At 34.6% G+C, this 26,191-nt stretch overlaps 1 pseudogene; it reads right to left on the reverse strand.

The window, feature by feature from the left end:
- Window positions 1–986: 986 nt before the first annotated feature.
- Window positions 987–26,191, reverse strand: part of LOC148947960 (protein adenylyltransferase Fic pseudogene) — a 35,907-nt pseudogene continuing 10,702 nt past the window's right edge.

Consider the following 26,191-nt stretch of genomic DNA (forward strand, 5'->3'; position numbering starts at 1 on the left):
TTGCCTTATTGCCTTTGTTCTCACGGTGTAAGGCTCAAAGGCTTTTTTGTCCTCAACGTACAAGTTGTTACACTGGATCAGAGAATTATAAAAGTTTACAAAGTGAGTTAATAATACCTGGGGAAAATGAAACCATTTCCAGAGGTTCTTCGAAAGTCTTGTTTTACTGAGTATAGCGCCTTATCTTGGTAATTTCTTTTCTTCGTCTGGTGCTTTGGCAATGATGTTCTAGTTGGAATGATGTTTTGGGTTTGGTAAGCATATTTTGTTTTTTCATACGACTTGGGTAATTCTGTCGAGCAATTCAAAAAAACGTTCTCTGTGGGAGGAGCAGAGGTAAGAGAACTTGTGTTTTATTTTCGTGGGAAGATGGTGTTCTTTTTCCATTTCCTCATACTAAAGGCCGTGTGTAACCATTTTTTTTTTTTTATCTTTGGTTAGTGTGCTAAAAACTGTGAAAACAGAAACTGTGACATCTAGATCTTTTGAAATGGTAAAGAAGCCTTGAACAGATTGAGATGGAGGAGGAGCGTGTACAGTTGAGCAGACCTTATGCGGTTTGGTGCTGCAAAGATTTAGCAGTAATAGTATATTTTAACCAGCTCAATCTTTTTATTCAGTTGATTTACATTGAAAAGCTACTGCTTTTTTGTTTCTTGTATGAATTCTATATCTGTTGTTTGTGCAATTGGAAGAATTCTTCTGCTGTCAAATTTATCTAGAAATGCTCAAACATCTACAAAAGCAACAAATCAAAGAGCAAAATAAAAAGCAAAGAATGATATTGGAATTTATAAAGGGCAGCAATAAGACATATAACAAAACAAATTTAAGACGAAGACGAATTACTATGAATGAACAAAACTCACACAAATTAAAACGAGCAATCAGACCCAACTTGAAAACGAGTTGAAACTACAATAAAAACAATTGAGTCTTTTATACTCACAAACAGCTAATGTGTCTTTTACGCTTGGACTCGGTCCTCACAGGGGAGCGATCGGGAACCGGTCCTCAACATTCACAGGAAGACCGATTAATTTAAATACGTTTGCTCCACAGTGGATGCTCTAGACATTTTCTATCTCTACTGCAAGATGAAATACTGGGTGTGACATGGCCAGAAGAAACACATTTAGCGTTTCTTCTACAGAGTAAGCAACAAACCTTATGAAAGGACGCACATCACCCTGATGAGCAATTTCTAGAGCTTGGAAATACGAACTCTTTTCTTCTTTATCGATAATTACGAGAGGAAATTTAGCTCGCATTATCATTAGATTCATTAGAAGTCTGGAAGTTCTTCCATTGCCATCAGTAAATGGGTGAATTGATACCAGCTTAAAATGAGCAAGTGCAACGTATTTAATTGGATGTAAGCTTCTTGCGTCAGTTGAGTTGAGCCAGTTGATAAATTCAGTCATGAGAAACCTTACTTCTTGTGGAGGTGGAGGCTTATGACCGTTAACAGACACCTGGGTATGACGGTAAACCCCACTTTCACTGGAGTCTACCAGACCCAGCACATAACTATGTATTTGTAATATGTCCTCCTCTGATATATCGCCTGGTTTGTTAACCAGAGCACTCCAGAGATATTTTAAAGCGTTATCAATTCCAAGAATCTCATTGTATTCAATTAAGCTTTTATTGGGCATAGGGTTTCGATTTTCAAGTACCAAACGTATCTGTGCTAAAGTCATAGTATTACCTTCAATCCCGGCTGTATGTTAAACATAGCGAGACTTAATATCATTTGAAACTTCTTTAAAAACTGCTTCATCGGGAAACGTCACAATTTCATCTTTCTTTCCTGCAGTATTCTGTAGCAAACACTCGTCAAGTTTGTCTACTAAAGGCGGCGTTCTCTTGTGGTTTTCTAAAGCTCGGGAATGGCAAGGGGATATACTTAGGGCTCTTTGGTAATAAAAATCTGCTACCATTAAACTATGTCTTGTTCTCTCCAGATATTCACCATAAGAGTTCAAAATGTCTGGAAGGCCAGGTGCTAAATCTAAAGCACGCTGGACCCGGATGCAACCCAGATCTTACTATAAAGTTCGATACCATGAACTGTTTGAGTACAAACAGGAAAAAGCCCTTGGCTTTTTCTTAATTGGAATAGTAAGAGACGACCTGGCTACAACCAACGATTATGACATCATTGATCAATCTGTAGTAAGACTATAATTAAGTAGACCCATCCTTCATATTAGTCTAATGGAGTGCTTTGTAGTTCAATTACTATAGGCTATAGTTCGTTCTTTACTATAAACAAAAAAAGAAAAAAAAAAGAAAAAAAAAAGAAAAAAATATCCCATTTAGGCAGAATGTTGTAGTAGCTGCCACTTTTCTTGATTTTCAAGCCAATATATTTCCCTTGCTGTTCAAGCCAAGGGACAGAAATTTTACTATGCAGGGGTTTCGGACAAGGCGGTTCTAATGGTGTACTTTTTGTTTTGATCTGACTCTTTTTTTAAGAACTATGGGTTTTTATATTTCTTAACATTGGACGTGATCGTCTCTTACTAGGTTGCTAGCTACCGCTGCAACCCGGATTGCTAGCTACCGCTGCAACCCAGATTTACTGTAAAACCACAAAATATCAGTTAGTATGGGAGAGAGATCGCTCTTTACTGTAAAAATTGAACAACTCTCTACGATGTTCCAGTGCCAAGCCATCTGTGAAATTACTAACCTTCGTAATTCTTTATTATAATTTTCAAAATTAACTGTGGAACAGTTTACAGATGTAATGAAAAATCATGACCGACAACTGTGGAACAGTTTACAGATGTAATTAGAAATCTTATACATCACTGTGAATATATGGAGGCATAATTGTCCTTTATTTAGTTTCAGCTTAAATTTGATGATCGAGCCTTTATGTAAACAGGAAAATATTACAAACAGGAAAAAGCCTACGGCTTTTTCTTCTTTGAAATAGTAAGAGACGAACCTCAAACAATCAAGTAGCCAACTAAGTCCAATGCATGCAATAACTTTTTAATCCAATGATCGTCTTTTAATGTAACACATCAGTTACTATGGGAGAAAGATCGTTCTTTAGTGTAACCAAAGGTATTCAATTTTTGTTATTCCAATGATCGTTTTTTATTGTAACTAGGTTTCAGCCATCTCTACAGCCATGATACTATTGGAAATTACATAATCCCTATTTATGTTTTAGTTAACATGGGCAAGGTGTCGTTCTTTATTGTATTGGAAATTACATAATCCCTATTTATGTTTAAGTTAACATGGGCAAGGTGTCGTTCTTTATTGTAACTAGGTTGCTAGCTACCGCTGCAACCCGGATATGGACTAAGGTTCGTTCTTTCATGTAAAACTAGCAAAACATTTTTTAAGCCTGATGAAGATTTAACTAATGTGTCAAAAGTAAGGTTGCAAGTCGACGATTTTGTTTTGGCCTTATTATAATTGGTATGGTGAAATAATAATACGCATATGGCTCTTAAATCATACTTCTTTATGGTTCAATATGGTCTAGTGGCTAGGATAGTTAACTTTCACTTAACAGGCTCGGGTTCGATTCCCGGGGTGGGAAAATTTTTAACTCTATAATCTTCGAATATTTGAACCTTTTATAATTTATAATGATGCATAATATAAATATTTTAATCTTAACTATAGTGATGATACTATTGGAAATTACATAATCCCTATTTATGTTTTAGTTAACATGGGCAAGGTGTCGTTCTTTATTGTATATGGAAATTACATAATCCCTATTTATGTTTAAGTTAACATGGGCAAGGTGTCGTTCTTTATTGTAACTAGGTTGCTAGCTACCGCTGCAACCCGGATATGGACTAAGGTTCGTTCTTTCATGTAAAACTAGCAAAACATTTTTTAAGCCTGATGAAGATTTAACTAATGTGTCAAAAGTAAGGTTGCAAGTCGACGATTTTGTTTTGGCCTTATTATAATTGGTATGGTGAAATAATAATACGCATATGGCTCTTAAATCATACTTCTTTATGGTTCAATATGGTCTAGTGGCTAGGATAGTTAACTTTCACTTAACAGGCTCGGCTTCGATTCCCGGGGTGGGAAAATTTTTAACTCTATAATCTTCGAATATTTGAACCTTTTATAATTTATAATGATGCATAATATAAATATTGTAATCTTAACTATAGTGAAGTTGCGTATGCAAGTTAGTATAGGGAAGAGTTCGATCTTTATTATACTCTTACTAGGTTGCTAGCTACCGCTGCAACCCGGATAACAAAAAGAATTTGACATAATTCAATATCCATCGGATAGAGCTTGCAGATATCAGGGTGACATTGCCAAGTAACCTGCTGCCCAATTTTTGGTTTTGAATGTTTACTCGGATTGTTATAGGTGACTTCAGCCATCATAATTTCCTTGTCAGATCTAGTTCTAGAGCATTTTTCAATAGTTGTCTCGTACTTTTCAGGACAGTTTGTTCTACTACACAGAGAATTTTTTGCCAAATATTCAGTAGAACTAAACGAACTGTTTAAAACACAGTTAGAAATGCTTTTTTCTTGAGTCGGTGTTCCAGGAATTTGTTCTAAATCATTAGTCTTACAAACACATTTACTAATAACCCTAACAGGCTCGTTTTCGCCATAATTGAAAAACATTGCTTTTCCTTCGCTGTTGATAGGTATGCTTGTATATATATTTTTATTGCTGCTACATAAACTGCAATTGCTCCTTCCAAAATTAATATACGAATTTTCTAAGAAGTACGCCTCCGTATATTCACTGTGTTGTCGAACATTTTCCATTGCATCTATAAACTGTTCCACAGTTGCCAATCCATACCTTGGAAGCTTTTCGTTAAACTGACAACATTTCTTTTGGATATTACTATGAAGCTTTGCCAAAGAATTTCTAGCCGACTTTTCAACAGCATCCGCTCTTTCAAAGAGAATTTTAATCTGTAATTTTGAATACTTTTCTTGATTCCGATAAAACATGCGTAAAATGTTTCTCAATTTACAAAGATCAGCCTGCATTTTTGCCATCTTCTTGTATTTCTGAATGTAATTTTTCCCTCTGTCCTTATGCGTTCTTCGGTACAACCTCGCAGAGAATTTAATTTTTTTATTATAGATTTTGTCACCCCAGTAACGCTCCTTGATCTTTTGTTTGGCTGTCTCAATTTTTGCTTCTCGATACACCTGGACGGTTGAATACCTTTGCTTTTGGTTTTTCTTATATTTGATGCGGTAATCTTCATCATTGTGATAACTCTCCTTGATCTTTTGTTTGGCTGTCTCAATTTTTGCATGTCTATAATCTTCATCATTGTGATAACACATCTTGCTGTTTTGTTTTGCTCTCTCAATTATTACTTCTCGATACGCCTGGTCGGTTGAATACCTTTGCTTTTTTCTTTTCAAGTTACTATCTCTGTTGTTTGTGTAGTACTGTTTTTTCAACTTGCGTATAGCTTGCTTGATTGAAACCATTATGTAATTATGAATGAGAACATTTTCATCTTTGTAGTTCTTAAGTAGTAATTATGACGTCACAGCGTAATGATTTTGTTGACGTCATAGAGCAATGATATTATTTCATGACGTCTTCAGAAACAACAATAAATTTTCGTGTTTTTCTATTCACGTCATAGCTCTAATATAAAACTATGATGACATTCAATATTTATCTAGTAGGGTTTCAGACAAGGTAATTCTAATGATGTACTTTTGTTTTGATCTGACTCTATTTTTAGGAGTTTTGTTATATTTCATAGCATTGGACTGATCGTCACTTACTAGATTGCTAGCTACTGCCGCAACCCAGATTCACATATATATTTATTTATGAGAGGCAGCCTGGCCGAGTGGTCCAAAGCACTGGTGTTAGCCACCAGTCTCTTCGGAGGCCTAGGTTCAAATCTTACCGCTGGTATACGATTATGTTTGAAAGACTGCAGTGTGAAAAGACATCGAAAATGCAGTTTTTGGTGGAAAAATTTATTCTCTTTTAGAAATAATTTATTTTAGTTACAAAAGGTTTTTAACCCAATTAATTTACTTTAAAATGAGCTATTGAACAACCCTCTACGATGTTCCAGTGCCAAGCTATCTCTGGATACAAAAGAAAAAAGAAAAAAATATCCCGTTTGTGCAGAATAACGTGGCTAAAGTCAATTTTCTTGATTTTCAAGCCAATATATTTCCCTTGCTGTTCAAGCCAAGGGACAGAAAGTTTCCTATACAGGGGTTTCGGACAAGGCGGTTCTAATGGTGTACTTTTTGTTTTGATCTGACTCCTTTGTTAGGAACTATGGGTTTTTATATTTCTTAACATTGGACGTGATCGTCTCTTACTAGGTTGCTAGCTACCGCTGCAACCCGGATTAATTTAAAAAAAAATTAAGTACAAATAGCACTAGATCTAGAGATTTCCTTTAAAATGAGCCATTGAACAACACTCTACGATGTTCCAGTGCCAAGCTATCTATGGAATATAAAGTTTAAATACAACTTTACCACGAACTGTTGGATTGCTTCAAAAATCAAGTATCTTTGAAAAGACAGCAGTACGAAAAGGCATCAAAAATACAGTTTTTAGTGGAAAAATTTATCCTGTTTTAAAAATAATTTGTTTTAGTTACATAAGGTTTTTAACCCAATTAATTTCTTTTAAAATAAGCCATTGAACAGCTCCCTACGATGTTCCAGTGCCAAGCTATCTATGGAAAAGAAGAAGAAGAAAAAGAAGAAAGAAAAAAATATCCTGTTTGTGGAGAACATTGGACGTGACTAGCTACCGCTGCAACCCGGATTTAGTATAGGAAAGAGTTCGTTCTTTATTATATTCTTGATTTTCAAGCCAATATGTTTCCCTTGCTGTTCAAGCCAAATGACAGAAAGTTTCCTATACAGGGGTTTCGGACAAGGTGGTTCTAATGGTGTACTTTTTGTTTTGATCTGACTCCTTTTTTAGGAGCTATGGGTTTTCATATTTCTTAACATTGGACGTGATCGTCTCTTACTAGGTTGCTAGCTACCGCTGCAACCCAGATTGCTAGCTACCGCTGCAACCCAGATTTTAATATAGCTTCAGTTACTATGAACTATGTAATGCAACCCGGATTGACCACCCAGATTATGTAAACCTGATTACAAACAGGAAAAATCCTACGGCTTTTTTTTCTTTGGAGTAGTAAGAGACGACTCTCAAAGAATCAGGCAGCTAAGTAAGTCCATTGTATGCAACAGTTTGTTCTTCTAATGATAACCTATACTATAATTAAGTGGCGTATAAAATTTAGTATAGGCAAGAGGTCGTTCTTTATTATACTGCAACCCGGACAAACAGGAAAAAGCCTATGGATTTTTCTTCTTTGATATAGTAAGAGACGACCCTCAAAGAATCAGGTAGCTAAAAAGTCCAATATATACAATTGTTAGTTCTTCTAATGGACTTATTTAAATATAACCTTTATGTTATCCATTTAGTATAGGCTAGAGTTCGTTTTTTATTATAAATTTTTAGGAGTTATGGGTTTTTATATTTCTTAACATTGGACGTGATCGTCTCTTACAAGGTTGCTAGCTACCGCTGCAACCCGGATTATGATGAACTGAATCGGTCCTTTATGTATTCAAGCCAAAGGACGGGAAGTTTGCTATATAGAAGTTTTGGAAAAGGCGGTTCTAAAAGTGTACTTTTTGTTTTGATCTGAATCTTTTTTCAGGAGTTATCGGTTACATTAGTTTCTACAATGGGGCGTGATTGTCTCTTACTAGGTTGCTAGCTACCGCTGCAACCTGGACTTTACTAACCTGTACTACCGCTAAGTGGCCTACAAAGTTTAATATAGGCAAGAGGTCGTTCTATATTATAATTTCTTATATAGTAATTATGACGTCACTGCATCAAAAATACAGTTTTTATTGGAAAAATTTATTCTCTTTTAGAAATAATTTATTTTAGTTACTATAGATTTTTAACCCAATTAATTTCCTTTAAAATGAGCTATTGAACAATCCTCTACGATGTTCCAGTGCCAAGCTATCTCTGGATACAAAAGAAAAAAAAAAGAAAAAAAGAAAAAAATATCCCGTTTAGGCAGAATGTTGTAGTAGCTGCCACTTTTCTTGATTTTCAAGCCAATATATTTCCCTTGCTGTTCAAGCCAAGGGACAGAAATTTTACTATGCAGGGGTTTCGGACAAGGCGGTTCTAATGGTGTACTTTTTGTTTTGATCTGACTCTTTTTTTAAGAACTATGGGTTTTTATATTTCTTAACATTGGACGTGATCGTCTCTTACTAGGTTGCTAGCTACCGCTGCAACCCGGATTCCTGTTCGAATAAGGCTTTTTCAATTTAATAGGACTGTAGGTTCGATAATAATAACAATAAAAAAATTATCATAAAAAGAAATAATAACTTAACGAACAAATTGCATATATTTTCACTTTCAAAAAATTATTCACTTTCTTTATTATATTCTGTAGTTGATGTTTCTCCGGATTGATGCTGACTTGATAGTATTTTGACAATACTCTTCATTATCTCTGTATTTGATGTTTCTCCGGATGGATCCAGACTTGACATTTGAAGTGATCGTCTCTTAATAGGTTGCTAGCTACCGCTGCAACCCGGATTACTCCAATGATCGTCTTTTAATGAATCTTTATTATAATTCTTTACTATAACAACCAGGATGACGTCAGTTACAACTTGGGTTTCTTTTTATGCTATATCATTACAAACAGGAAAAAGCCTACGGCTTTTTCTTCTTTGAAATAGTAAGAGACGATCCTCAAGTAATCAAGTAGCTACCTAAGTCAATGTATGCAGTGGTATGTTATTCAAATGATCGTATTTTAATGTAATTTTCTTGATTTTCAAGCCAATATATTTCCCTTGCTGTTCAAGCCAAGGAACTGAAAGATTCCTGTACAGGGGTTTTAGACAAGGCGGTTCTAATGGTGTACTTTTTGTTTTGATCTGATTTTTTTAGCAGCTATGGATTTTTATATTTCTTAACATTGGACGTGATCGTCTCTTACTAGGTTGCTAGCTACCGCTGCAACCCAGACTAGGTTGCTAGCTACCGCTGCAACCCGGATAATTGACAAACACCACTTATGATGAGCTATATTCGTCCTATATGTAACTACACCTGGAACCACCATATATCAGTTAGTATGGGATAGAGATCGTTCTTTACTGTAAAATATAAAACTATGATGACGTTCATTATTTATCTAGTAGGGTTTCAGACAAGGCATTTCTAATGATGTACTTTTGTTTTGATCTGACTCTATTTTTAGGAGTTTTGGGTTTTTATATTTCTTAGCATTGGACTGATCGTCTATTACTAGGTTGCTAGCTACTGCTGCAACCCAAATTCACATATATATTTATTTATGAGAGGCAGCCTGGCCGAATGGTCCAAGGCACTGGTGTTAGCAACCAGTCTCTTCAGAGGCGTGGGTTCAATTCTTACCGCTGGTATACGATTATGTTTGAAAGACTGCAGTGTGAAAAGACATCAAAATGCAGTTTTTGGTGGAAAAATTTATTCTCTTTTAGAAATAATTTATTTTAGTTACTATAGATTTTTAACCCAATTAATTTCCTTTAAAATGAGCTATTGAAAAAACATCTACGATGTTCCAGTGCCAAGCTATCTCTGGATACAAAAAAAGAAAAAAAAAGAAAAAAAGAAAAAAATATCCCGTTTAGGCAGAATGTTGTAGTAGCTGCCACTTTTCTTGATTTTCAAGCCAATATATTTCCCTTGCTGTTCAAGCCAAGGGACAGAAATTTTACTATGCAGGGGTTTCGGACAAGGCGGTTCTAATGGTGTACTTTTTGTTTTGATCTGACTCTTTTTTCAAGAACTATGGGTTTTTATATTTCTTAACATTGGACGTGATCGTCTCTTACTAGGTTGCTAGCTACCACTGCAACCCGGATTCAGCTTTAATTCGATGATCCAGACCTTATGTACTAACTACATCAAAAGACTATGACGTCATTGATTAATATTGTATATAAAAAATGAAGTTTTTCGTAAAAAAAATTAATTAAAAAAAAAATTAAGTACAAATAGCGCTAGATCTAGAGATTTCCTTTAAAATGAGCCATTGAACAACTCTCTACGATGTTCCAGTGCCAAGCTATCTGTGGAAAAGAAAGAAAGAAAAAAATATCCCGTTTGTGGAGAATAACGTGGTTAAAGTCAATTTTCTTGATTATCAAGCCAATATATTTTCTTTGTTATTCAAGCCGCAGGGCGGTAAGTTTGCTTTATTGGGGTTTCGGACAAGGTGGTTCTAATGGTGTACTTTTTGTTTTGATCTGACTCTGTTTTTAGGAGTTAGGGGTTTTTATATTTCTTAACATTGGACGTGATCGTCTCTTACTTGGTTGCTAGCTACCGCTGCAACCCGGATTGCATGTTTAGTGAAAAGCTTCCAAGGTATGAACCGGCAACTGTGGAACAGTTTATAGATGTAATGGGAAATTTTATAGATCACTGTGAATATATGGAGGCATAATTGTTCTTTACTTAGTTTCAGCTTTAATTCGATGATCCAGACTTTATGTACTAACTACATCCAAAGACTATGACGTCATTGATTAATATTGTATATAAAAAATTATTTTTTTTGTAAAAAAAATTAATAAAAAAAAAATTAAGTACAAACAGCGCTAGATCTAAAGATTTCCTTTAAAATGAGCCATTGAACAACTCTCTACGATGTTCCAGTGCCAAGCTATTTGTGGAAAAGAAAGAAAGAAAAAAATATTCCGTTTGTGGAGAATAACGTGGTTAAAGTCAATTTTCTTGATTATCAAGCCAATATATTTTCTTTGTTATTCAAGCCGCAGGGCGGTAAGTTTCCTTTATAGGGGTTTCAGACAAGGCGGTTCTAATGGTGTACTTTTTGTTTTGATCTGACTCTGTTTTTAGGAGTTAGGGGTTTTTATATTTCTTAACATTGGACGTGATCGTCTCTTACTAGGTTGCTAGCTACCGCTGCAACCCGGATGGCCTATAAAATATAGTAGAGGCTAGTGGTCGTTCTTTATTATACTGTTTTTTCAACTTGCGTATAGCTTGCTTGATTGAAACCATTATGTAATTATGAATGAGAACATTTTCATCTTTGTAGTTCTTAAGTAGTAATTATGACGTCACAGCGTAATGATTTTGTTGACGTCATAGAGCAATGATATTATTTCATGACGTCTTCAGAAACAACAATAAATTTTCGTGTTTTTCTATTCACGTCATAGCTCTAATATAAAACTATGATGACATTCAATATTTATCTAGTAGGGTTTCAGACAAGGTAATTCTAATGATGTACTTTTGTTTTGATCTGACTCTATTTTTAGGAGTTTTGTTATATTTCATAGCATTGGACTGATCGTCTCTTACTATATTGCTAGCTACTGCCGCAACCCAGATTCACATATATATTTATTTATGAGAGGCAGCCTGGCCGAGTGGTCCAAGGCACTGGTGTTAGCCACAAGTCTCTTCGGAGGCCTAGGTTCAAATCTTACCGCTGGTATACGATTATGTTTGAAAGACTGCAGTGTGAAAAGACATCGAAAATGCAGTTTTTGGTGGAAAAATTTATTCTCTTTTAGAAATAATTTATTTTAGTTACAAAAGGTTTTTAACCCAATTAATTTACTTTAAAATGAGCTATTGAACAACCCTCTACGATGTTCCAGTGCCAAGCTATCTCTGGATACAAAAGAAGAAAGAAAAAAATATCCCGTTTGTGCAGAATAACGTGGTTAAAGTCAATTTTCTTGATTTTCAAGCCAATATATTTCCCTTGCTGTTCAAGCCAAGGGACAGAAAGTTTCCTATACAGGGGTTTCGGACAAGGCGGTTCTAATGGTGTACTTTTTGTTTTGATCTGACTCCTTTGTTAGGAACTATGGGTTTTTATATTTCTTAACATTGGACGTGATCGTCTCTTACTAGGTTGCTAGCTACCGCTGCAACCCGGAAAAGCCTACGGTTGCAAACAGGTACAAACAGGAAAAAGCCTACGGCTTTTTCTTCTTTGAAATAGTAAGAGACTAGCCTCAAACAATCAAGTAGCTAACTAAATCAAATGTATGTTTTGGGTTTTTATTCCAATGACCGTCTTTTAGTGGAAAATTTTAATATATTGACCTTAAATATAATAAATGTCCTAGCCTATACTATAGTTAAGTGGCCTATAAAATTTAGTATAGGCAAGAGGTCGTTCTTTATTATTATTTTTAACCCCATTAATTTCCTTTAAAATGAGCCATTGAACAACTCACTGCGATGTTCCAGTGCCAAGCAATCTGTGGAGAAAAAAAAGAGGCCGTTTAGGCAGAATGCTGAAAAAGCTACCACTTTTCTGGGGTTTCAAGCCAATGTATTTCCCTTGTTGTTCAAGCCAAGGGACAGAAAGTTTCCTATATTGGGGTTACAGACAAGGCGGTTCTAATCGTGTACTTTTTATTCTGATCTGATTCTATTTGTAGGAGTTATGGATTATTGTATTTTTAACATTTGACGTGGTCGTCTCTTTCTCGGTGTCTAGCTACTGCTGCAACCCGGATTGCTAGCTACCGCTGCAACCCGGATTACTAGCTACCGCTGCAACCCGGATATTTAACAAGACCGATTCTTAATATAACTACAAACAGGAAAAACCCTTTCTTATTTGGAATAGGCTTTTTCTTATTTGGAATAGTAAGAGACGAACTTCAGATAATCTGGCAGCTAACTGAGCCCAAAATGTGCAATGGTTTGTTCTTTACTAGGTTTAGGCCATCTTTACAGCCATGATACCAAATAAACTTACATAGTCCCCATTTAAAATTAACCAGAACCAACAGATATAACTGAACCAGTTTGTTCCTTAATGTTATTTGAAACATTGCCTGAAACATTTTTCAGGCTTTTTGCTTTAGCTGCATGGATTTTTTTAAAATCAAATTTAACCATGTATGACGTCACATATACCACACACTTCTTTTTCTTTTCCCTGTTGCATCAGTTACTACGAGATATACTTACTGGTCCTTACTGGAATGGGTTCAAATCTTACCGCTTGTATACGATTATGTTTGAAAGACTGCAGTGTGAAAAGACATCAAAAATGCAGTTTTTGGTGGAAAAATTTATTCTCTTTTAGAAATAATTTATTTTAGTTACTATAGATTTTTAACCCAATTAATTTCCTTTAGGATGAGCTATTGAACAACTCTCTACGATGTTCCAGTGCCAAGCTATCTGTGGAAAAGAAAAAAAAAAGAAAAAAGAAAAAAATATTCCGTTTGGGGAGAATAACGTGGTTAAAGTCAATTTTCTTGATTTTCAAGCCAATATACTTCCCTTGCTGTTCAAGCCAAGGGACAGAAAGTTTCCTATACAGGGGTTTCGGACAAGGCGGTTCTAATGGTGTACTTTTTGTTTTGATCTGACTCCTTTGTTAGGAACTATGGGTTTTTATATTTCTTAACATTGGACGTGATCGTCTCTTACTAGGTTGCTAGCTACCGCTGCAACCCGGATTTACCACGAACTGCTTGATTGCTTCAAAAATTTTAACCCAATTATTAAATACTTCAGTTACTATTGGTTACTGTTAGTTCCTTATTGTAATGCTAGCTACCGCTGTAACCCGGGTAATAAACTGACTACAAACAGGAAAAAGCCTACGGCTTTTTCTTCTTTTAAATAGTAAGAGACGAACCTCAAACAATCAAGTAGCTAACTAATTCCAATGTATACAATTGTTTGTTATTTCAGTGATCGTCTTTAAATGTAAGTATGAAGTTTTTGGTGGAAAAATTTATTCTCTTTTAGAAATAATTTATTTTAGTTACTATAGATTTTTAACCCAATTAATTTCCTTTAGGATGAGCTATTGAACAACCCTCTACGATGTTCCAGTGCCAAGCTATCTGTGGAAAAGAAAGAAAAAAAATATCCCGTTTGGGGAGAATAACGTCGTTAAAGTCAATTTTCTTGATTTTCAAGGCAATATATTTCCCTTGCTGTTCAAGCCAAGGGACAGAAAGTTTACTATAGAGGGGTTTTGGACAAGGCGGTTCTAATGGTGTACTTTTTGTTTTGATCTGACTCCTTTGTTAGGAACTATGGGTTTTTATATTTCTTAACATTGGACGTGATCGTCTCTTACTAGGTTGCTAGCTACCGCTGCAACCCGGAAAATATATTTCCCTTGCTGTTCAAGCCAAATAACAGAACGTTTACTGTACAGGGGTATCGGACAAGGCAGTTCTAAAGGTGTACTGTTTGTTTTGATCTGACTCCTATTTTAGGAGCTATGGGTTTTTATATTTCTTAGCATTGGACGTAATCGTCTCTTACTAGGTTGCTAGCTACCGCTGCAACCCGGATTAACATTGGACGTGATCGTCTCTTACTAGGTTGCTAGCTACCGCTGCAACCCGGATTAATATTAAACCCGGATTAAAAAATTATTATCATATCTTATATGTAACTTTTATTTTTATAAGTCTTAAATAGTCTAATGGTAAGCATACCCACTTGTTACCTGAGAGAAGGGGGTTCGATTCCCCGTTGGGGAGAACTTTTAATATGTTGAATTAAAAGCACTATCTTTTCAATTTAAAATTTAAAAAAGAAACTTGTTTATTTACATTCTAGCTAAAATAATGAAGATAATATGAATGAATCACAGGGTTCAGTTTCTTTGGATTTGAGTTCGTTTTTTAACTATAAATACAAACAGGAAAAAGCCTACGGCTTTTTCTTCTTTTAAATAGTAAGAGACGAAACTCCAACAATCAAGTAGCTAAGTCCAATGTATGGAATGGTTTGTTATTTCAGTGATTTACTAACCTATACTATAGTTAAGTGGCCTATATAATTTAGTATTGGCAAGAGGTCGTTCTTTATTATAATAACGAACCTCAAACAATCAAGTAGCTAACTAAGTCCAAAGACTGCAATGGTTTGTTATTGCAATGATCGTCCCTTAATGTGAACATTTAAACATTGTTAGGAATGTATCTACTTTCTTTTCATAAAGTGAAATTGTTACTAAAACATCCTAAATAATTTTTCAGTTTACCAAGTTTTGCAGTTTTTCTCATACCTTTTGCTTTTTCATAATATAAATACTGTAATCTGAACTATTGTTAAGTTGTCTGTGCAATTTATTATAGGCAAGAGCTCGTTCTTTATTATAATTTCAGGTATTTTTGCAGTTGAAATTAAAAAAATAATATTATTTTTTAGACATCATGAATATTCTCGCAGTTTGCATAATAACTAATAAACAAAATAACATAATAACAAATTACTTGTTTGTGTCATAAACTGGGAAAGAGAATCTGGGCTGCAGCTGCCTCTGAAACCCGGTTACTGCTGAAATCTGGATAGCTGGCCGCTACCTCTTGAACCACCATATATCAAATACCATGGGCGAGAGATCGATCTTTACTGTAATTTTTCTTCTTTTAAATAGTAAGAGACGAACCTCAAACAATCAAGTAGCTAACTAATTCCAATGTATACAATTGTTTGTTATTTCAGTGATCGTCTTTAAATGTAAGTATGAAGTTTTTGGTGGAAAAATTTATTCTCTTTTAGAAATAATTTATTTTAGTTACTATAGATTTTTAACCCAATTAATTTCCTTTAGGATGAGCCATTGAACAACCCTCTACGATGTTCCAGTGCCAAGCTATCTGTGGAAAAGAAAGAAAAAAAATATCCCGTTTTGGGAGAATAACTTGGTTAAAGTCAAGTTTCTTGATTTTCAAGCCAATATATTTCCCTTGTTGTTCAAGCCAAGGGACAGAAAGTTTATTATAGAGGGGTTTTGGACAAGGCGGTTCTAATGGTGTACTTTTTGTTTTGATCTGACTCCTTTGTTAGGAACTATGGGTTTTTATATTTCTTAACATTGGACGTGATCGTCTCTTACTAGGTTGCTAGCTACCGCTGCAACCCGGAAAATATATTTCCCTTGCTGTTCAAGCCAAATAACAGAACGTTTACTGTACAGGGGTATCGGACAAGGCAGTTCTAAAGGTGTACTGTTTGTTTTGATCTGACTCCTATTTTAGGAGCTATGGGTTTTTATATTTCTTAGCATTGGACGTAATCGTCTCTTACTAGGTTGCTAGCTACCGCTGCAACCCGGATTAACATTGGACGTGATCGTCTCTTACTAGGTTGCTAGCTACCGCTGCAACCCGGATTAATATTAAACCCGGATTAAAAAATTATTATCATATCTTATATGTAACTTTTATTTTTATAAGTCTTAAATAGTCTAATGGTAAGCATACCCACTTGTTACCTGAGAGAAGGGGTTCGATTCCCCGTTGGGGAGAACTTTTAATATGTTGAATTAAAAGCACTATCTTTTCAATTTAAAATTTAAAAAAGAAACTTGTTTATTTACATTCTAGCTAAAATAATGAAGATAATATGAATGAATCACAGGGTTCAGTTTCTTTGGATTTGAGTTCGTTTTTTAACTATAAATACAAACAGGAAAAAGCCTACGGCTTTTTCTTCTTTTAAATAGTAAGAGACGAAACTCCAACAATCAAGTAGCTAAGTCCAATGTATGGAATGGTTTGTTATTTCAGTGATTTACTAACCTATACTATAGTTAAGTGGCCTATATAATTACTTGGCCTATATAATTACAAATTACTTGTTTGTGTCATAAACTGGGAAAGAGAATCTGGGCTGCAGCTGCCTCTGAAACCCGGTTACTGCTGAAATCTGGATAGCTGGCCGCTACCTCTTGAACCACCATATATCAAATACCATGGGCGAGAGATCGATCTTTACTGTAATCATTTAGCCAGAAGTATTGTCTGAGCTGATCATAATGGTTCCTGGTAAAGCTCCCCTGAGTAAAATTTCTGGACACTGTTTTTGTGGGGAAATAAGTAAAGGAGGGATTGTGTTCCCAATACATTAGCACCAGCATAAATCGTGGTCAACTGACCTCTTTCTGCTGACGTGACCTTCCCTACTTACTTCTGACCTCGCTGTGCAATGATTTTACCAGGCTTGTGGATTTTCTCATACCTGATTCGTCAAAACTGCCAATGCCTTGTGGTCTGAACATGTGTTTATATAGGCCTCAATCCAGGTTGTTAAAGAAAGCTCCTACACTGTGACAGTTGAAAGCAGTTGTCCGTCATAGGTTTTTACTTATTGGGGTTCTTACTGATAGACTTTTAAGTCAGTCCATAAAACCACGGTGCCAATCTTCACCTGTAATTCCTCCACTTTTTCCACTACCTTTGCAGTTGAGTTATCAGGTACTTTTATGCTCTTAATAATGGCATAAGTGCATGAAAATTTACACACTTTTAGGGGAATATAATCGAAAGCATATAACCTATCGTTTTCAAGTAAGTTATTAGTCTGGGTCTTGGTCTATGAAAAATGAAGTTTTTCGTAAAAAATTGATTCTATTTAATATTTTTAATTACAATTGGTTCGAAATCTAGAAATTTCCTTTAAAATGAGCTATCGAAAAACTCTCTACGATACTCCAGTGCCAAGCTATCTGTGGAAAAGAAAAAAAGAAAAAAGATGCCGCTTTGGCAGAATGCTGTATTAGCTGCCACTTTTCTTGATTTTCAAGCCAATATATTTCCCTTGTTTTTCAAGCCAAGCTACAGAAAGTTTCCTATATATATGGGTTTCAGACATGGCGGTTCTAATGGTGTACTTTCTGTTTTGATCTGACTCTATTTTTAGGAGTTATGGGTTATTATATCTCTTACTAGGTTGCTAGCTACCGCTGCAACCCGGATTTTTCTTCTTTTAAATAGTAAGAGACGAACCTCAAACAATCAAGTAGCTAACTAATTCCAATGTATACAATTGTTTGTTATTTCAGTGATCGTCTTTAAATGTAAGTATGAAGTTTTTGGTGGAAAAATTTATTCTCTTTTAGAAATAATTTATTTTAGTTACTATAGATTTTTAACCCAATTAATTTTCTTTAGGATGAGCTATTGAACAACCCTCTACGATGTTCCAGTGCCAATAACTAATAAACAAAATAACATAATAACAAATTACTTGTTTGTGTCATAAACTGGGAAAGAGAATCTGGGCTGCAGCTGCCTCTGAAACCCGGTTACTGCTGAAATCTGGATAGCTGGCCGCTACCTCTTGAACCACCATATATCAAATACCATGGGCGAGAGATCGATCTTTACTGTAATTTTCGATCTTTACTGTAATTATAATTTATAATGAACCACATCGATCCTTTATGTAATTACTATCTCTGTTTTTTTTTGTAGTACTGATTTTTTAACTTGCGCGTAGCTTGCTTTGATCTAACCATTATGTATTCATGAATGAGACCATTTACAGTTTTGACGTTTATTATATATAGTAATTATGACGTCACTGCATCAAAAATACAGTTTTTAGTGGAAAAATTGATTCTCTTTTAGAAATAATTTATTTCAGTTACAAAAGGTTTTTAACCAAATTAATTTCCTTTAGGATGAACCATTGAACAACCCTCTACGTTGTTCCAGTGCCAAGATATCTCTGGAAACAAAAGAAAGAAAGAAAGAAATATCTCGTTTGGGGAGAATAACGTGGTTAAAGTCAATTTTCTTGATTTTAAAGCCAATATATTTCCCTTGCTGTTCAAGCCAAGGGACAGAAGGTTGCTTATACAGGGGTTTCGGACAAGGCGGTTCTAAAGGTGTAATTTTTGTTTTGATCTGACTCCTTTTCTAGGAACTATGGTTTTTTTTATTTCTTAACATTGGACGTGATCGTCTCTTACTAGGTTGTTAGCTACCGCTGCAACTCGGATAGTAAAAAATGTTGTTATGAAAGTAATATGATTTTATAAAAACTACAGGTAACTCAGTAAAGAAGGTACAATTTTCTGCAAAATTAATTACTTTTGTAATTAAAAATAAAATACTTTAAAAACTATTTTATTTTTAATTACAAAAGTGACTAGATGTTGCAATTTCCTTTAAAATGAGCTGTTATACAGCTCTCTATGATTTTCCAGTGCCCAGCTAGGCGAGGAGAAAAAAAAGCGAAAAGAAAAAAATATCCCGTTTGTGGAAAATAACGTGGTTAAAGTCAATTTTCTTGATTTTCAAGCCAATATATTTTCTTTGTTATTCAAGCCAAAGAGCAGTAAGTTTCCTTTATAGGGGTTTTGGACTAGGCGGTTCTAATGGTGTACTTTTTTTTTGATCTGACTCTTTTTTTAGGAGCTAGGGGTTTTTATATTTTTTAACATTGGACGTGATCGTCTCTTACTAAGTAGCGAGCTACCGCTGCAACCCGGAAATAGTTACTATGTGCCGTGGTTTGTTCTTTACTAGGTTTCAGCTATATCCGATGGAATTTATGCTATAAGAGATCATAAAACAATTAATTAGCTTTCTATATATATCTCATATGGTTTAGTGGTTTAGGGTAGTTGGCTTTCAATTAATTGTCTTGGGTTCGAATCCCGGTGTGGGAATTATTTTTAAACAAAATTAGATGATATTAATTAGCTAATTTGACATGACATAGTAGGTAACTAAGGGCAAGAGTTCGTTCTTTACTATAACAACCAGGATGACGTCAGTTACAACTTGGGTTTCGTTTTATGCTATATCATTACAAACAGGAAAAAGCCTACGGCTTTTTCTTCTTTGAAATAGTAAGAGATGAACCACAAGTAACTACCTCTGGAACCACCATATATCAGTTACTATGCATGAGCGATCGTTCTTTACTGTAATCTACTTTAAAAAGTATTTTATTTTTAATTACAAAAGGCACTAGATGCTGCAATTGCCTTTAAAATGAGCTATTATACAGCTTTCTATGATTTTCCTGTGCCCAGCTAGCTGAGCAGGAAAATCAAGCGGAAAGAAAAAAATATCCCGTTTGTGGAGAATAACGTGGTAAAAGTCTATTTTCTTGATTTTCAAGCCAATATATTTTCTTTGTTATTCAAGCCAAAGGGCAGTAAGTTTCCTTTATAGAGGATTTGGACAAGGCGGTTCTACTGGTGTACTTTTTGTTTTGATCTGACTCTTTTTTTAGGAGTTGGGGGTTTTATATCTCTTAACAGTGGAGGTAATCGTCTCTTACTAGGTTGCTAGGTATCGCTGCAACCCGGATTCCTTTAAAATGAGCCATTGAACAACTCTCTACAATGTCCCAGTGCCAAGCTATCTGTGGAAATGAAGAAGAAGAAGAAGAAAGAAAAAAATATCCCGTTTGTGGGATATTTTTCTTGGCCGAGTGGTCCCAGGCGCTGGTGTTAGTCATCAGTCTCTTCGGAGGTGTGGGTTCCTACCACTGGTAATCCTACCACTGGTATATGATTATGACGTCATTGATTAATCTTTAATATAAAATATGCAATTTTTCGTAAAAAACCGATTATATTTAAAAATACACTGTTTCACTTACAAAAATTTTTTAACGCCATTAATTTCCTTTAAAATGAGCAATGGAACAACTCTCTACGATGTGCCAGTGCCAAGCTATCTGTTTAAAAGAAGAAGAAAAAAAAAATATCCCCTTTGTGGAGAATAACGTGGTTAAAGTCAATTTTCTTGATTTTCAAGCCAATATATTTTCTTTGTTATTCAAGCCAAAGGGCGGTAAGTTTCCCTTATAGGAATTTCGGACAAGGCGATTCTAATGGTGTACTTTTTGTTTTGATCTGACTCTTTTTTTAGGAGTTATGGGTTTTTATATTTCTTAACATTGGACGTGATCGTCTCTTACTAGGTTGCTAGCTACCGCTGCAACCCGGATTCTTTAAAGTAATTATGTTTGAAAGACTGCAGTGTGAAAAGACATCGAAAATGCAGTTTTTGGTGGAAAAATTTATTCTCTTTTAGAAATAATTTATTTATTTACTATAGATTTTTAACCCAATTAATTTCCTTTAAAATGAGCTATTGAACAACTATCTACGATGTTCCAGTGCCAAGCTATCTCTGGAAAAAATATCCCGTTTAGGCAGAATATTGTAGTAGCTGCCACTTTTCTTGATTTTTCAGTACTGATTTTTTAACTTGCGTGTAGCTTTCTTTGATCTAACCATTATGTATTCATGAATGAGACCATTTACAGTTTTGATGTTTCTTATATAGTAATTATGACGTCACTGCATCAAAAATACAGTTTTTATTGGAAAAATTTATTCTCTTTTAGAAATAATTTATTTTAGTTACTATAGATTTTTAACCCAATTAATTTCCTTTAGGATGAGCTATTGAACAAACCTCTACGATGTTCCAGTGCCAAGCTATCTCTGGATACAAAAAAAGAAAAGAGAAAAAAATGTCCCGTTTGGGGAGAATAACGTGGTTAAAGTCAATTTTCTTGATTTTCAAGCCAATATATTTTTCTTGCTGTTCAAGCCAAGGGACAGTAAGTTCCCTATATAGGGGTTACGGACAAGGCGGTTCTAATGGTGTACTTTTTGTTTTGATCTGACTCTTTTTTTAAGAACTATGGGTTTTTATATTTCTTAACATTGCACGTGATCATCTCTTACAAGGTTGCAAGCTACCGCTGCAACCAGGATGTACAAAAATCAAATATCTTTGAAAAGACTGCAGCATGAAAAGACATCAAAAATGCAGTTTTTGGTGGAAAAATTTATTCTCTTTTAGAAATAATTTATTTTAGTTACTAAAGATTTTTAACCCAATTAATTTCCTCTAAAATGAGCTATTGAACAACTCTCTACGATGTTCCAGTGCCAAGCTATCTGTGGAAAAGAAAAAAAAGGAAAAAATATGCCGTTTGTGGAGAATAACGTGGTTAAAGTCAATTTTCTTGATTTTCAAGCCAATATATTTCCCTTGCTGTTCAAGCCAAATGACTAAAAGTTTCTTATACAGGGGTTTTGGACAAGGCGGTTCTAATGGTGTACTTTTTGTTTTGATCTGACTCCTTTTTTAGGAGCTATGGGCTTTTATATTTCTTAACATTGGACGTGATCGTCTCTAACTAGGTTGCTAGCTACTGCTGCAACCCGGATTTTTTAAGAGTTATGGGTTAATTTAGATTTTATTATGGGGCCTGATCGTTTCTTACTAGGTTGCTAGCTAGCACTGCAACCCAGAGCAACTATAATCTTATTTTATTTACTGTAATTACTATGGGGCGTGATCGTCTCTTACTAGGTTGGTAGCTACCGCCGCAACCCGGATTCCAGTAACTATGGGCTATAGTTCGTCCTTTAATATAATTTTGTTTTGATCTGACTCTATTTTTAGGAGTTTTGGGTTTTTATATTTCTTAGCATTGGACTGATCGTCTCTTGCTAGGTTGCTAGCTACTGCTGCAACCCAGATTCACATATATATTATTTATGAGAGGCAGCTTGGCCGAGTGGTCCAAGGCACTGGTGTTAGCCACCAGTCTTTTCGGAGGCGTGGGTTCAAATCTTACCGCTGGTATACGATTATGTTTGAAAGACTGCAGTGTGAAAAGACATCGAAAATGCAGTTTTTGGTGGAAAAATTTATTCTCTTTTAGAAATAATTTATTTTAGTTACTATAGATTTTTAACCCAATTAATATCCTTTAAAATGAGCCATTGAACAACTCTCTACGATGTTCCAGTGCCAAGCTATCTGTGGAAAAGAAAGAAAAGAGAAAAAAATATCTCGTTTAGGCAGAATGTTGTAGTAGCTGCCACTTTTCTTGATTTTCAAGCCAATATATTTTTCTTGCTGTTCAAGCAAAGGGACTGAAAGTTTCCTATACAGGGGTTTCGGACAAGGCGGTTCTAATGGTGTACTTTTGAATTTGATCTGACTCCTTTTTTAGGAACTATGGGTTTTATATTTCTTAACATTGGACGTGAAGGTCTCTTACTAGGTTGCTAGCTACCGCTGCAACCCGGATTTACTGTAAACTCTTACCCAGTTGGCTCATGTTCGATTCCTGGTATGGGAAATATTATGATTTACATCCGATAAAATGGTGTATCGAGTCACTTTAGGCGAAATTAAAACCATAATAATTTTAAAATTTTCAGGAATTTTTCTGGTTTGAATTAAAAAATTAAAATTATTGCTCATACATCATAAATATTTTTGCAGTTTGCTGTTAAATAAAATTATTATATGTAAAATTTTCAGGAATTATTCTAGCTTCATTTAACAAATAAATTTTTTGTTAAAACCCCCCAAAAATTACTGCCTTTTACATAATAATGGATAATTTTATAAAAGAACCTAATTGACAAATACCATGTATGCTTAACTATATCGGTCCTTTATTTATAATTTTTAAATTTTCAGGTATTTTCCTATTCTAAATTAAAAGATTAATACTATTGTTCAGACACCAAAAATATTTTTGCAGTTTATAACTTTAGCGATTCTGAACTAAAATTAATTTTTTCAATTTTTACGTCATGTCGCTCATTAAGTCATATATGGTTATTAGTACACAATAGGTTTTAGATATTACGTCATGTCACTTATTACGTCATATATGGTTATTAGTAGATAATCGGTAAAATATTCGTTCTTTATTATAAACTTTGTGGAGAATAACGTGGTTAAAGTCAATTTTCTTGATTTTCAAGCCAATATATTTTCTTTGTTATTCAAGCCTAAGGGTGGTAAGTTTCCCTTATAGGAATTTCGGACAAGGCGATTCTAATGGTGTACTTTTTGTTTTGATCTGACTCTTTTTTTAGGAGTTATGGGTTATTATATTTCTTAACATTGGACGTGATCGTCTCTTACCAGGTTGCTAGCTACCACTGCAACTCGGATTCTAATGGTGTACTTTTTGTTTTGATCTGACTCCTTTGTTGGGAACTATGGGTTTTTATATTTCTTAACATTGGACGTGATCGTCTCTTACTAGGTTGCTAGCTACCGCTGCAACCCGGATAAATTGTCATAATATAAATACTCAATTTTTGCATGTCTATAAACTACATCATTATAATAACGCTGTTTGTCACTATCAATTTTCGCATCTCAATACGCCTGGTCGGTTGAATACCTTTGCTTTTCTCTTTTCAAGATGCTATCTCTGTTTTTTTGGTAGTACTGTTTTTTTAACTTGCGTGTAGCTTGCTTGATTGAAACCATTATGTAACCATTAGTTGAATGTTTATGTCATGTATCAAGTATCAAGAACCTAACAAAAAATTAAACTAATTTTTAAATTTTCCGGTATTTTTCTAGTCTAAATTAAAAGATTAAAACTATTGTTCAGACACCATAAATATTTTTGCAGTTTATAACTTTAGCGATTGTGAACTAAAAACGGAAATAAAATAAAAATTATTTTTTTCAATTTTTACGTCACGTCGCTCATTAAGTCATATATGGTTATTAGTACACAATAGGTTTTAGATATTACGTCATGTCACTTATTACGTCATATATGGTTATTAGTAGATAATCGGTAAAATATTCGTTCTTTATTATAATTAAATCTTGGCAAAATTCGGTGAAAAACAGATCGGGTTTTCAGCTGGGGTAGGTTGCCAGCAAGCATATCGAGTTTTGGCCAATGTTCTTACTGAGGGGACTAAACATGGATTGGAGTTATATTTAAGTGCCTTGGATCTTTCCAAAGCCTTTGACACTGTTACCCATTCCCAAGTTATTAGTCCCTTTTTAGTCACGGTATTAACATTTCGGTAATTTTTCTTCTTAGGTATTGGTATTCCAATTTTTTTTTTGCGGATAAAAACGGATATGAGTGTTTCCGAAAGCAGAATTCCAGTAAGGCTTGGGGTCCGGAAGGGTGCCGTCCTTTCTCCTTTTATTTTTGAATTTTGTATATCATCTGGATCTTTTTTCTATCCCACCCACTTGCATTCTTAAATCCGTTAACATCTCTTATCTTGCTTATGCAGATGATATCTTTTTGATCAGTAGGACTAAAACAGGGGTTTCGGTTTCCCTGTCTGTCTCAAAAATAGCATCTAAACTTCATACCATTGGACTTTCTCTTACTCTTTCGAAGAGTGAATATCTCTCATTTATTAGTAATAATATGACCCCTCTAGTTTGTGGATCTTTTCTAGGCCGTCGGTTCCTTCTTTCCGGTGGCTGGGTATCAATGTTAGTAAAACACTAATATCTTTCCGAAAGCTTGTCGTCACTGATTGCCAGAAGAAAATTCAGTTAAGTTATTCTAAAATTGTTGCAAATCGAAGTAGATACAATAAAAAGTCTCTTGCTAAATTATATTTGATTTTTACAGATCATTCGGTTTTGTCTCTGACTGGAATTTACCCTATTTTTCACCAAAAAGACATCAGATCACTGCATTCATATTATTTCCGGTTTACCCGCTTCCTATTGTATCTGCCTCCATGGTATAGAAATCAGAATCTCATGTTCTAAATTTCTAAATTATCATGTCTCAAAGTTCTAAATTATTAAATGATGCTCCATTAAGTCCTGGTCCGCTGTATTAAGTCTTGGTCTATTATTTATAATAAATAGTTTTTTTTGTATCTTCAACGTTTTTCGTTTCTTTGGTTACTCTGCTCTTGCGAAGTTTTTAAGTTTTATGTGCTCATGTCTGTAATGCGCTATCTACTTTTTTCTTGATACTCCACGATTATCATTTTTGTATATGATGTGGGTTAAAAATAAATTATTATTTGTATTAAAATCATCTCTTATTAATTAACGGAAAGACAAAAAATATGATGAACTTAATATTAATCTGGTTGTTCTCTAATATAAATGTTTTTGTTTGATGTGAAATTACAAACAGGAAAAAGCCTATGGCTTTTCTTAATTAGAATAGTAAGAGACAACCTGGCTACAAACTACGAGTATCACGTCATTGATCAATCTTTAACATGAAACATGCAGTTTTTCGTAAAAAAATTGACTCTATTTTAAAATAAATTTATTTAATTACAAAAGTTTTTTAACCCCATTAATTTCCTTTCAAATGAGTCATTGGCTACGATGTTCTATTGTCAAGCTATCTGTGGAAAACAAAAAAAAGATAAAAAAGATTCTGTTTAGGCAGAATAGGGTAGTAGCTGCCACTTTTCGTGATTTTCTAGCCAATGTGTTTTCCTTGCTGTTCAATCCAAGGGACAGAAGGTTTCCTATATATGGGTTTCGGACAAGGCAGTTGCAATGGTGTACTTTTGTTTTGATCTGACTGTATTTTTAGGAGT

The sequence above is a fragment of the Artemia sp. Qi Xiang Cuo genome, chromosome 10, assembly GCF_049724085.1.
Source record: "Artemia sp. Qi Xiang Cuo chromosome 10, ASM4972408v1, whole genome shotgun sequence".
In the NCBI taxonomy this organism is placed as follows: domain Eukaryota; kingdom Metazoa; phylum Arthropoda; class Branchiopoda; order Anostraca; family Artemiidae; genus Artemia; species Artemia sp. Qi Xiang Cuo.